The 12,692-nt window shown below is 35.8% G+C and overlaps 1 protein-coding gene across 1 annotated transcript in view; it reads left to right on the top strand.

Moving 5' to 3' along the window:
- Positions 1-2,033: 2,033 nt before the first annotated feature.
- Positions 2,034-12,692, top strand: part of LOC134793566 (uncharacterized) — a 106,571-nt gene continuing 95,912 nt past the window's right edge. The window contains exon 1 of the mRNA XM_063765177.1: positions 2,034-2,194. The gene's annotated coding sequence lies outside the window, so the exon portion shown is untranslated. The remainder of the gene's footprint in view (positions 2,195-12,692) is intronic.

The raw sequence follows: 12,692 nt of genomic DNA, 5'->3' as shown, positions 1-12,692 counted from the left end.
AATGATCCGCTTACGCAACGCAAGTTTAATGCTCAAGTACCTACATTTACATTGTATGGAAATGTTGGTATATTTACTGAGAATAATTGTGACTTTGTATGAGTCAAACTAAATGTAGTTTTGTGGAGCATTGTCCTTACAAAAAAGTTGTAACTTCTTGTATAATAAATAACTATAATAAATAAATAATAATTGCGACACATGTAAGTCATGCTCGGTCATAAACTGAAATAAATATCATGTACCGTAAACTCAGGTTATTTTAGTCCACAACTTACAACTATGGTTCAAATTCAAGTTCCAGTAAAATATGTATAAGTATTTTTCAAATTGTGTTGAGTATTTAATATAGAAAGAGCATTAGTGTATCTAAGCTCCAAAATCAATGTAACGAGTACAAATCATAAAGGCTCGTTATGAATCAACGTTAAAACCTGGACTATAGTTAGGACTATACGCACAGTTACGGTACTAATGTACTAAAGTAAAGTACCCAATAGTGACCACATTATCCAATGCCCAAAGCCGGATTCGAACTGGCGCCTTCAGGTTTCGCGCCTAACGCCATCGCCATAGCCTCTATGCCAATTGGTGATGCCGTCCCGTGTCCCAATTTCTTGGGTAGGTAAGTATATCCTTGAAAGGCTAGGCGGCTCTGACCATACGGTGTAGGTACTACATTGACTCAATTTTTTCCGGATTATTATTACAGTCCAGCCCCAGTCTTTCACGCTCTCCACTTGTAACGTATCGTAGGTAACGTAGTTATAGGCCAATCAAATTAGATCCAAAAAAAGTATTTGAGGAATTATTTCCAGCAACCTAGAAATCATTTTAATACCTTCATTAGGTCCTAAATTCGTATAATCCGAGTTTGCTCCATCCCAGGAGGTGTGGATAAATTTTGGGGGCCTTGGGAGATACATTTTACCTTAGATTGACAAAACCACTCGATGTAGAAGGAACCCACCGTCAAAATCAATGTTACTACCAGCAAGGTTGTTGTGGATCAGACACTGGTAAAAAAAACAGATATTGACCAGTTTTACAAAAAAAAAAAATCAAATGGCGGCTATTTTTTATAATCTTTGGCCTATTATTTGATGAAGTGAAAGTAACCATTAACAATACGAGTAGCAATGATGCACTTGAAATAACAAATAACTTCGAATGCGGCTGTTGATAACCCGCATCAGCAAAGCAAAATTGAGAAACACGCCTATCGGCGACTGTGGCTAGCAAACTAGCTAACACAAGAAACTAGCTAACGCAACTGCACATACCTGGTATTTTTGAGCGCCTCTCTGATAACGTCCGTGTCACTAGACTTATGTCGCCGCTGAAAATTTGGCTGTTTCATACATTTTGGCTGGTCCATTTTTTATGGGAGGGTAATTTTTTTTTCGCGATTTGGGGTTGGTCCTATAGTAAAAGTTGCTCAGTATAATCCCAAAACCACCCTGGCAACGGGAATGCACTATTTTTTGGCCAGCCTGTATAAATAATTTTGTAAACGGACAACATCTCACCATAACCAATATCAAGATAAAGAGTGGCATAACTTGAAAAAAAAAATGCTCAAGATTTGAAACTCTTGTGACTCTTGAAATTTGAGACTACATATTATTATTTACTTCCATTACTCCCTTTACTCAAAATCGAGATGCCGGGAATGTAAAATCAATTTCAGTTTTCAAAATCAAAAAATGCACAATAGCAGTAGAAGCAGTCAAGCCGTCGAAGTGTTCCAAATGTACCACAATTTAATTGTAAAGAAAGTAAAACCGTGTGCAAATCTTCTGCTGACCGATGTTGGCTGTACCGTCTGTTATATCTTCGTTAATTCATCTGCCATCATATTTAATTTATTTACTACATATATAACAATTACGCGCCTTCATGTTTGTTCCCATTTCAGGATCGCTTGGAAAACCCATGAAAATATTGCATTAATTCGTTCACCATCGCGTAGCATTTCATCTTGTTGCTGTGAGCAGTCAGTACCTCACTAGCTTTCGCAGTAAGCGCACGCCACTCGCTCCTCTGCTCTGCGCATATAAGCCGGCTCGTAAAAGTTCAATTAAAACATACAAATTCTAACCTGAAAAACATTTCGGGAGACTTTTTGGGAGTCGCCCACAAGTGTTACCAAGTGCTTTTCACCCAGTGTTTGAGTTGTTCCACGTGATAAAAGGTAAATATACCGGTGAAAATTGGTTATTTGCATTTGTAACTGAATTGCTTGTGGTTGAACAGTTTAAGCGATATGTTTGATCAAGGTGAATTTAAGTTAAGTACTTACCAAGAAATATCAAAAGGAGTTTATAAAAAAATACTTACATTAAAATCAAATCTAAAAAAAATAAGCGAAATATATTAAAATAAATAACGTAAATATAAATATAATAATAATGATATTAAATTACATTGCATATATCAAAAAAATTAATTACCTACATGTGTTTTTGGAATTTTCATGATACAATTTAGTACTGCTATATATTGTCCGCAAAAACTAACAGAAACTTTCATGAAAATAGCCAGAAACTGTAAGAATTAGGTAAAACATTTTTATTTTTTATTTTAATTACAGCTTTAATTTTTCCACCGAGAATTGTATTTTTAAGTTATTTATATTATTATTTGATACATATATTTTCAAGTTTTTATTTTTATTTTCTACTGTAGACCCCTTCTGGGGGCCGATTTTTGAAATTCGACCACTCGATTTCGTGTATTTCGTTAAATGATATCTCCACTACTAGGCGTTTAAATTGGCTACTGTGTTGTCTATAATGACCACCAAAAAATACTTTGGTACCCTAAATAAAAAAATCATGCTTACCAAAAAAAATTACTGAACACCAAACAAATAAGGCCTAAAATTACAAAAGTACCACCGTTTTAATTACGACTGCACTTCAAATTGTATTCGAATACCAAATATATTGAATGATCACAAAAAATCATTAATGATCACCAAATCTTGAAGACCAAATTAATGCGATATTTTCACCTAAATAAACCACTATGATTACCAAAAAAATTATGTTTCACCAAATAAAGTAAAATGATGCCAAAATTACTAGCCCCTCCCGCTCAACCCCCCGTACCCCGCACCGCATACCTACCTAACCTAACCTACTTATCTAGTAGCATACTGAAATGCTACTAGAAAAGTAGGTTAGGTTAGGTTTGAACTGCTATCAGTTAAGTGGGCTAGGTTAGCACTGCGACCCTTACAGAAACGAAATGCTACTAGAAAAGTGGGTTAGGTTAGGTTTGAACTGCGACCCTTACAGAAAAGAAATGCTACTAGAAAAGTGGGTTAGGTTAGGTTTGAACTGCGACCCTTACAGAAAAGCAATGCTACTAGAAAAGTGGGTTAGGTTAGGTTTGAACTGCGACCCTTACAGAAAAGAAATGCTACTAGAAAAGTGGGTTAGGTTAGGTTTGAACTGCGACCCTTACAGAAAAGAAATGCTACTAGAAAAGTGGGTTAGGCTAGGTTTGAACTGCGACCCATACAGAAGTGGATTAATGAATTTAATAGGATAACGATATATTAAATATTTGCACATTTTTAATTAAAATGTGGTTACAATTTTGGTGGTCATTTACTATTTTAGGGTTTACAATGATTATTTTGGAGTCATTTGCTTTAATAGGATAGAAAGATTTTAAAATTTGGTTATAATTTTACATTAAAATGGAGTTCTAATTTTGGTGGTCATTTATTATTTTTGGGTTTACAATTATTATTTTGGTGTCATTTTATTTAATAGGATAGCAAGATGTAAAAATTTGGTTATCATTTCACATTAAAATGGGGTTTGAAATTTGGTAATCATTTACAATTTTTGGGTTAATAATGATTAGTTTGGTGTCATTTCCTTTAATAGGATAGTAAAATGTAATAAAATTGGTAATCATTTCACATTAAAATGGTGTTATAATTTTGGTGATAATTTATTATTTTAGCGGTAAAGTAGATTTTTTTGGTATTAAATTTTACTAAATCTGGTGATCAGTTAAATAGCAGCCGTTTAAATTCTACTAATAGAATTGAAATCGAGTGGTCAATACCACTAGATTCCCAATTTCGATCCCTCGTATTTCAAAAATTAGCATTTCGCCGTTTTCCACCGATTTTCGAGTGACGAAATCGAGCTATTGAAATTCAAAAATCGGCCCCCGGGGTAAAAGCGTCCTCCAGCTGTTTCCATTTGGATTTATCTAATGCTACACTTTGCCATTCTTAGCCTGCAGTGGCAACAATCTATCAGGTAAAACATAATAATTGTAAACTGTTCCTAGCAGTGGGAAGACATTATTTTGCAACTTTAATTAGCTTGAACGAGGGGCGTATTCACGGTACATATTCAAATTTATGTTTAAAATAAGATAGCAATTTGATTTGTGTCCATTATCAATAAGTTTCTCTAGCTTTTTATTAAGTACATGAGAGCAACCAGGATGCTTTGAGATTGGTATTAAACTGAATACTATCGTATTTTTAAATCTGTATAATGCCTTCAAGACGCTGGTTTCGTACTAAGTTAACACGTATCAAAGCCGAAAACATAGAAGCTTAGGCTTAGGCGGCCTAAGCTTATTTAGGGCCTAAGTTAGGCCCTAAATCTTTATTTTAAATTATTTACTAGTGCTCCTTGATCATATATACTTAACTTACGACGGTGCAAAACCATTTCATTCCCTCGTTCCGGGTCACTCCTGATGCAGAGGCTGTCTATCACAATTCAGCGCGGCAACGCGGCGAGCGTGATGGGTACCTTTGCATCTGGAAGGGCGCGGGACGAGTTGTTTGACTAAGTTGTGGCTTTGGTTAGTTATAATTTGGGTTATAGTTAATTCTAATGTAATGTTAATAAACTGTATGCGTTTTATTACACACGCCTATGCCAAATTGTCTGGCACGTTATCGCCGTGATATCCACAGATAAAAAAAATGTAGGCCTTCAATAAAGATAAGTGATGTCACCAGCGTTCGTCATCCTAGCCAAATAGTATAGAAATGTTAGTGTAGGTGCACTTGATGGCAGCCTTGACCCAGTGGGGACTTGTTTAAGAAGAATCGGGAGCCGGTCATTCATCACGGTCATAAATGCTGGTGTCAACCCTCTTCTTCATAGATTGAAAATAGCTTCGCGATGTTTTCTTAGCGCTGATGACCTTATTCCACTTCATTATTTATCAGCTCTTAACATCGATAATCTTGTGATATGGTTTATAATGTCGGACCAAGATAACTCTGCATGGCATTTGCAATGACAAAGTGTGGCAATGTCATCATTCATATTTCTATGAAAATATATTGTTTATAATGACACCTCCTGATTTTTAGGGCTCCGTACCTCAAAAGGAAAAAAAGGAACCCAGGCGGCGTAACACGGTCGCGTTTTTATCCCTTGTCACCATGCATGTCACGTACTAACAAGTATGTAAGTGCGAAAGGGACGCGCATAGTGATAGACGATAAAAATGGAACCGTGCTGCGCCCACTGGTTATAGGATCACTCATGCGTCTGTCTGTCTGTCTGTCCGACCATTCCCCCTCTTTATCTCCGAAACTATTGAGTCTAATTTTTTTTTAATACACAAAATAGTTATTTACCTAATATAGATATAGTAGTTCTTTACCTATAGGAAAACCTATTATAAATATGCAGCCAAGCGTGAGTCGGACTTAATTACTTAGTTTTTGTTCCGACCCCTACGGGTTTTTTTAAAGATATTTCATTAATGTTCCACATAAAAAACTACATTGTTAAAAATTGGGTAATGTACGCAACCCTTGGAACGCGAGCCCGATTCGCACTTGACCGGTTTTTTATGTTCAAGTTGGTGCAAAGTTAGCTTAGCCGGACTCTATACATATAATTCACGCTCTATACATACACTTTTGTGCAAATTGTGAAGAAAATTGGTCATATTGTCGCCATGTCACAACAGTCACAAGCTGTCACAAGCTGTCAATAAGACAAGTGAAATGTACCATTTGTGCCGTCATTAACATTTTACCTAGCAACTAGCGTAGGCAAGTGGTTCCCGGGATAAGCGGTTAAACCGTTAACCCAATGTCTAATTGTACTGGTAACCATGGTAACTCCAGGTTTAACCGGTTAACCCAGGGTTAGTGGAATGGTCCAAGTGGCGCTTAGTGGCATTATTTAATTCAATTACATTACTCTGCTTAAAAAAAATCAAAAGTAAAATCCTCGTAGCAAACTGCGAAAAGTTGGATAATCTCTCGCGATTTCCCAAAAAATTCAGAAGACATTAGATAATTTTCCATTTCAAAAATAGGAAATTTAGCTTCCCACAAATATGTACCTAAATGACAAATTTTATTCCATGTAGAAAATTTCGGATAGGTAATTGTGAACGGTCCGCTGGAACATTAGTACAGTCGACGTCAAAGATATGTTTACACTTTTGCACCTTAGGTACCTACTACTTTTTAATAAGGCGAAAAATGTAAACATATCTTTGACGTCGACTGTACTTGTGTAGGTATAATGGAACTACGAGGAATTAAAGATTTTAATTAACTCTATCGACGGAACTCATAAAACTACTAGGAATAAACCGCTGCGTCTATACATATATTAGTAATCAGAAATATGGTAGGTACCTGGTAAGTCGTCTGGTAGTACCTACATAAACTCAAGTAGCTTAGGTAATTTAGACTTGATAGTGTTATCGACTTATCGTACAAAGTTAATAGGTGATTAAACTTTACAAAAATACCTATACCTAAATATATTGTCAAACCGGTAGCTATTCGTGATATTATTAATACCAACTGGGTAAGCAATGCTTAGTAATAATTTGCACGTAATCTGTTTATGTAGATTTCGTTTTTACATTATTTGGCTAAATATCCAGAGCTGTATTGGACATTAATAAGACGAAAACTGCGCGTACGAAATAGGGTTGAAATTTTTTTATCTTAGAGGTATAAGATTATAGGTTGTATATCTATATCTTTGCGCCATTTATAGGTATGCGTTTTTAAGTGCAAATATACGTTACGCAATGAGAATGTATTTATTAACGTACGTGTCCTGAAATTGATCTATATTGCCAGAAACTAACGCGAAATGCGAATGTAACGCTCACACACCGTTCGCGAACCGCTCTACATATATCGAACTACGAAATGCACGCAAGCATTTAGTGATCCCAGCAAATGGTTCGCAAACGGCGTCCTAGTGGCACATTTGCCAGATTTGAACGCACCTTTTGAAGCACTGCTGCGTGACTCAACGGTCACTTCCTTTTGGGGTTTCGACTATCACCAGCAATTAAGCTCCGTTTGTGTAATCTTGATTATACTAATAGGAAATGAAAGTGGAGACAGGATATTTCTGTAGAGGTAATTGGGGTTGTTTGTCTTCAATTAGGCGGTCATTGTAGTTATTGTAGTCAAAAACAGAGAGTTTCTGCCGATAAAACGGTCCTTAGTTTTATCGGCCGAAACTCTGTTTTTGAATGTCATATAATATTTCACTATACTGAATATAAAATAGAGGAATTTATTTATGAATCACATAAAGTTTGTTTTTATCAATATAGGCAGCAGCGTTGCTCATTAGTGACTACCAAAAGCTTCTTTCTACCTACAGGTTTGTTGCTTGATAATAAGCCTTATTACTCGCCCACGTTGAAGGATCAGTTTCAACAACAATCGTGTCATTATCATTAAATAATGAAATATGGCAATATTATAAGCCTATAAAATAATAGGTAACTGTTTATTTTTTTCTAGATGGCATGGGTTTAGATGTAAAGCTTTGATTGGAAATAACAAGCAAGATGCTGAGTTACAATAACTGTACACATTGTATTTTTTTTCACGGCGTTTTACATTTTTATAAAAATTTCCGGTAGTTAGTAAAAAAGTCGGTTTTCATGATTATTTTTTACTTGCAATATTATTTAAGTAGAGGTTACAGTTAATTTTTAAATAATGTCAAGTAATGTCTCTACAACCTCTGTATAATCTATGACAATGATTTTTTTTCCCTAATTTTCATTTTCTTATTATTGACTGGTGTTATACTGCACACTACTGTAAACAGTCAATCTATATTTAAATTAAGGTTCAAATTTGTTGTGGCCTACCGAATAAACTAAATTGCGTAACTATTTTATACCCAATAACATTGGTCATGAATGATAAAGCAAAATACGGATCGGTTAAGGAACAAAGAGTACCTACCTAATAAACGGGCAACTGAATTATCGTCTAACGTTCGCTATTGATATATTTACGTATTGTATCCGAACCGATTCGTAGACGAATTCAACACTATCGGGGGCGACCTTTTAACATGTACAAGAAATTTCGATATCTAATCAATTCCGAAAACCGAATACAGAAACACTTGCAACGGGAATTTGGAATAGTAGATTCCGAACAGTTAGATAAGATTTAAGACGGGTTGCGCTACATTTGCAGCACAAAATGTAGCATTTGAATTATTGTCATGCACGAACGTTCCACGAAAATTGTAGAGGAGAATATAAGTAGTTGTTCCTATCACAAACGTAGTAAGAGTAGAACAGTTTGTACCTACTTACTTGTATACAGACCACCCAGAGGATGACTCACGTTAGACCGGGCCGGAGCTTCCGGAGCTTCGTTTTCTATGGAAGCATCACGTGATCACCTGTCATCTGTCATAGAAAAGTAAGCGCCGTAAGCTCCGGCCCGGACACGGCCCGGTCGGCCCGGTCTAACATGAGTCATCCTTAAACTGCAAACATTATACCGAGTATAATCTATGTACTCGTAAGTATCTAATAAAACTTGTTTTTTTTTTCAGGTAAAAAAGTATATTTATGATGCCTGCTGGTGGTGGTAGCCAAAGCCATTATGTTATAACTCGATATAATAAGGTCAGTGTAGGTGTAGATAAACAAACGAGGAAATTATCATAATTATATTTTAATTTTAGCCCTGTGTTTGCACCTTATAGTACCGATTGTGCCTGTAATTAATAATTACTTTCTTCATTTAAAGATAGGTAAAAACTGCTGGCTATAAAGAGTGGAAAAAATTAATGGTCCCTGGAGGGAAAGTACCTTAAAACCTTAAGTTAGCTCATTTTACTTTTAAATAGAAACATGTTTGTGAACTCGACTGTACCATTGTCATTTTGGTTAAGCCCCCTGTCTGGAAACAGCTAATATCTACTGAATTGTTAATAAAGATAGGATTTTAATAAAGCTACAACACATCAAATAATCAAGTCGACACAGTTCCTTATTGATGATGATGACGTCTTTAGTTAAGCAAATATTAAGTAGAATCAGTTAATAACACGGGGTGACTGCTACCACTTGACTTTTGCTCTTCGATGTCTACTAATAATACCGACAATGCACTTCTCCAGCTGTGCGTGTATTATTGAATCACTTACCCCGCCGCCGCTCTGTTAAGGGGTTTGTGGTGCGGTCTCTTTCTTAAACATATGAACCGAAAGAGATATAAGTTAGAAAAGCGGCCAACGGTCACTACAGTAAATCAATTACTGTGACAGTTATATTAAGTAACGTTTGAAAATTTTGGGTATTCATTGTCACACCAATAAACAGTTATTGGTGTCATCCTGTGACAAACAAAACCGTTAGGTCTATAACGAGTAACGAGAGTCGGACCAAGGTAACTCTGCACGGTATTTGCATATATGACAAAGTGTGGCAATGCTTATGTCAATATGACGTTTATAATGGCGCTCTCTCACTTTGTTATGTTCAAGTCGGAGCAAAGTTAGGTTAGACGGACTCTAATAGGTATTTTATACCTTTAAACGAGCAATTCTTGTATATTTATATATTTCGGGGATTTCTAACGATTTCGATGAAATTTGGTATATAGGGGTTTTCGGGGGCGAAAAATCGATCTACCTAGGTATTATCTCTGAGAAAAGCATTTTTGAGTTTTTATATGTTTTCCGAGCAAAACTCGGTCTCCCGGATATTCTTTACAAAAGTAGTAGCTACATATATAGGTATTTTTTATAAATGATATTAGTAGTAAGGTAGACATCAATATTATTAGACGGCATGCTTGTCACCTCTATTAATTGGAATTACTCGTAACACTGGTCCAGGACATTTACGTTATGAAGCAAAAGAGCGATATTGCCATTTTGCATTTAAATAGTACAATAAATAATGAATAATTTAGATTATAGTAAATGAAATATCTCTCCAATGTACGAGTTGCTAGCATCTGTCCCTCGCGTAGGTGTCGCAACGGAGCAAATAAGCAAAGTTTATCACTATTGTCAATGTTTAGGGTGTTAGTTAGTGCGGTGGACGTCAAACATATCTTCAATTTTGCACTTAAATCCATTGTAATAAGGTATAAATGTATACATATTGTTTGGACCCTATTACATATAAAGCAGTTTTGAGCAATGTATTAAGTTACGGTTTCATAGTGCGCCATTAACAAAAGGATGTGACAAAAGGGCATTCAATCCGTGAGATCATATTTATGTTATGTTATAAAGATTAGTTAATCTCCCAGTTATGTCCGAAATATCATGAAAAATGTCTGATTTTAGTATTACACATCGGCCTGGACTAAACACAGACCATATTAAGTTTACAGTTATTTGTTCAACAAAAATCTGAATAATTTAACTTTTAAACTAGATGCGATATATTGTTTTATTAGCTTGCAGGTACTATAAAAACTACAAATTTCCTTTATTTGTATAGGAAAAATGAGTTTTTAAGCATTATTGGGCTTAGTGCTTTCGAATCCATACATCCTTATTTACTTATAGTTATTAGTAGTTAATAGTAGAAAGAAGTAACAAATATACCTATAACAAAGCTTTATTGCAACGTTGACGAGGGAGATGTGACTGTCAATCTAATTGATAAAATGACGAATTACCTGAAAGCGCGACAGTGCACGAAAACGCAATCAAGGCTTATCAAGGAAATTAACAGTGGCATCGCCCCGGCAAAGCTGCAGCAATAACGTTGCAATAGTAGGTACAATCGCCATCCAAATGTAGGTACCCTTTAGGGCCACCCCACATTATCGTCTCCCGAGCGTCGGCGTCTAGTCAACTCTATGGCTGCTAGACGCAACGTGGGCACAACTGCGCAGCCACGCCATTTGCCATAGCGCTGACTAGACGGCGACGCTCAAAAGACCCGAGTGTGGGGTCTCTCGTATGCGGAACACGTGTCTAGTGACAGAATTGCCAAAAATAGTACAAACCGAGATAAGTGTGGTCACGCCAGGCCATTGTTTCCGCCGTCATAAAACTTCAAAGCACAAAAGTAACATAATGAACGTTTGAGGCTCGTGAATACTTCCTTTGGTCGATGAAAAATATTTGCTTATGGCAAAGATATCAACCCAAACTGGGAAGAATTAATTGTTAGTTCAGGTTACTTAAGAAAGGGTTTCGTGTATTATTTTATCACAGTAATCAAACTATATCTGGACTATTGCTTTCCCTTTCCGCTGATAAGATAAATAAATAGAGATACAGATCAAATAACGAGAATCAGTAAAATAAATGTTCACAAGTCCGTATTATTTAAGTACATATCTGTCTTACTACCTACATAAATAAGAACTACAGAAACATTACTAGAAACATTGTTTGTTCAATTTCCATACGTTTTGCCGGTTTCAAAAAAGAAAGAATTTAATTTGACTATTTCTTTTATAAATATTTTCGGTTGTTTTTGTTGTTGATGTTCGCCAAATCATATTATTATTTATTAATTACCGTGTCCATTTTTAAATAATTATTATATCTATTATCGAATACTACTCGTAATAAAATAAACCTATTCTTAAAATTAACAAATCTGAATAAATAAGTTATTTTCATACACATTGCAAATGTATTAGCAAATGTTGGCTTAAGTGCCTTAAGTAGCAAAAAACTCGTATAATTGACGTCCGGGGATTTGTTACATCAATTCCATTTTACAATGAAGTGAAACCGCTTTAATCCTCTTAGCCTTACTAGTTGTTGACCTTCCGGATTAATTTCGCTTTCTACTAACTTTTTTATCAAGAGGATCTAGATCAAATTAACAACGTGAGGCCGATTCTGAACAATTGGTTTAGGGATTAGATCTTGTTTTGATACGACCTTGACAATCACTCACGCTGATTAGCGCGTGCGTCAGAGTGGTGTTATTAGGAAATTGGCTCGCACTCATTGGTGTGATTGGTTTATAGTGCACTTTTTCCAATATGTTCTTTAAAAGCGAAGTCTGAGTAATGAGTCAGTTGAGAGTATATAGTTATTTACAAACACCCCAGACCGTCTAGCCGTCTATATCGATCGCGAACACAATCAAACAATTTATTAGATACTAAGCAATAACGTATCCAATCCTAGACTTTTGCTTCAAATGCTTCAACTAAATTGTGCACCCCGGGGCGTATATAAGCATTATAACGGAACTTGCATTTACCTCAATATCCCTCGCGCTTACAGACATCATAAGTATATTCGCGAACTCGTGGCTTTAATGCCTTTGGGCGCTAAAGTGATTTAATCCTACATCTGTTCCGGGTTAGAATGTATACCCAATGTCTTGACAACAGCTGGGAACTGTATGCCGACAGAGAGCGATGGTATCTCGAACTTGGTGAATGTTGTGGCATTTGTTTA

Source organism: Cydia splendana, chromosome 9 (genome assembly GCF_910591565.1).
Source record: "Cydia splendana chromosome 9, ilCydSple1.2, whole genome shotgun sequence".
NCBI classification, from domain to species: domain Eukaryota; kingdom Metazoa; phylum Arthropoda; class Insecta; order Lepidoptera; family Tortricidae; genus Cydia; species Cydia splendana.
This window is presented reverse-complemented; position numbering and strand designations above follow the sequence as displayed.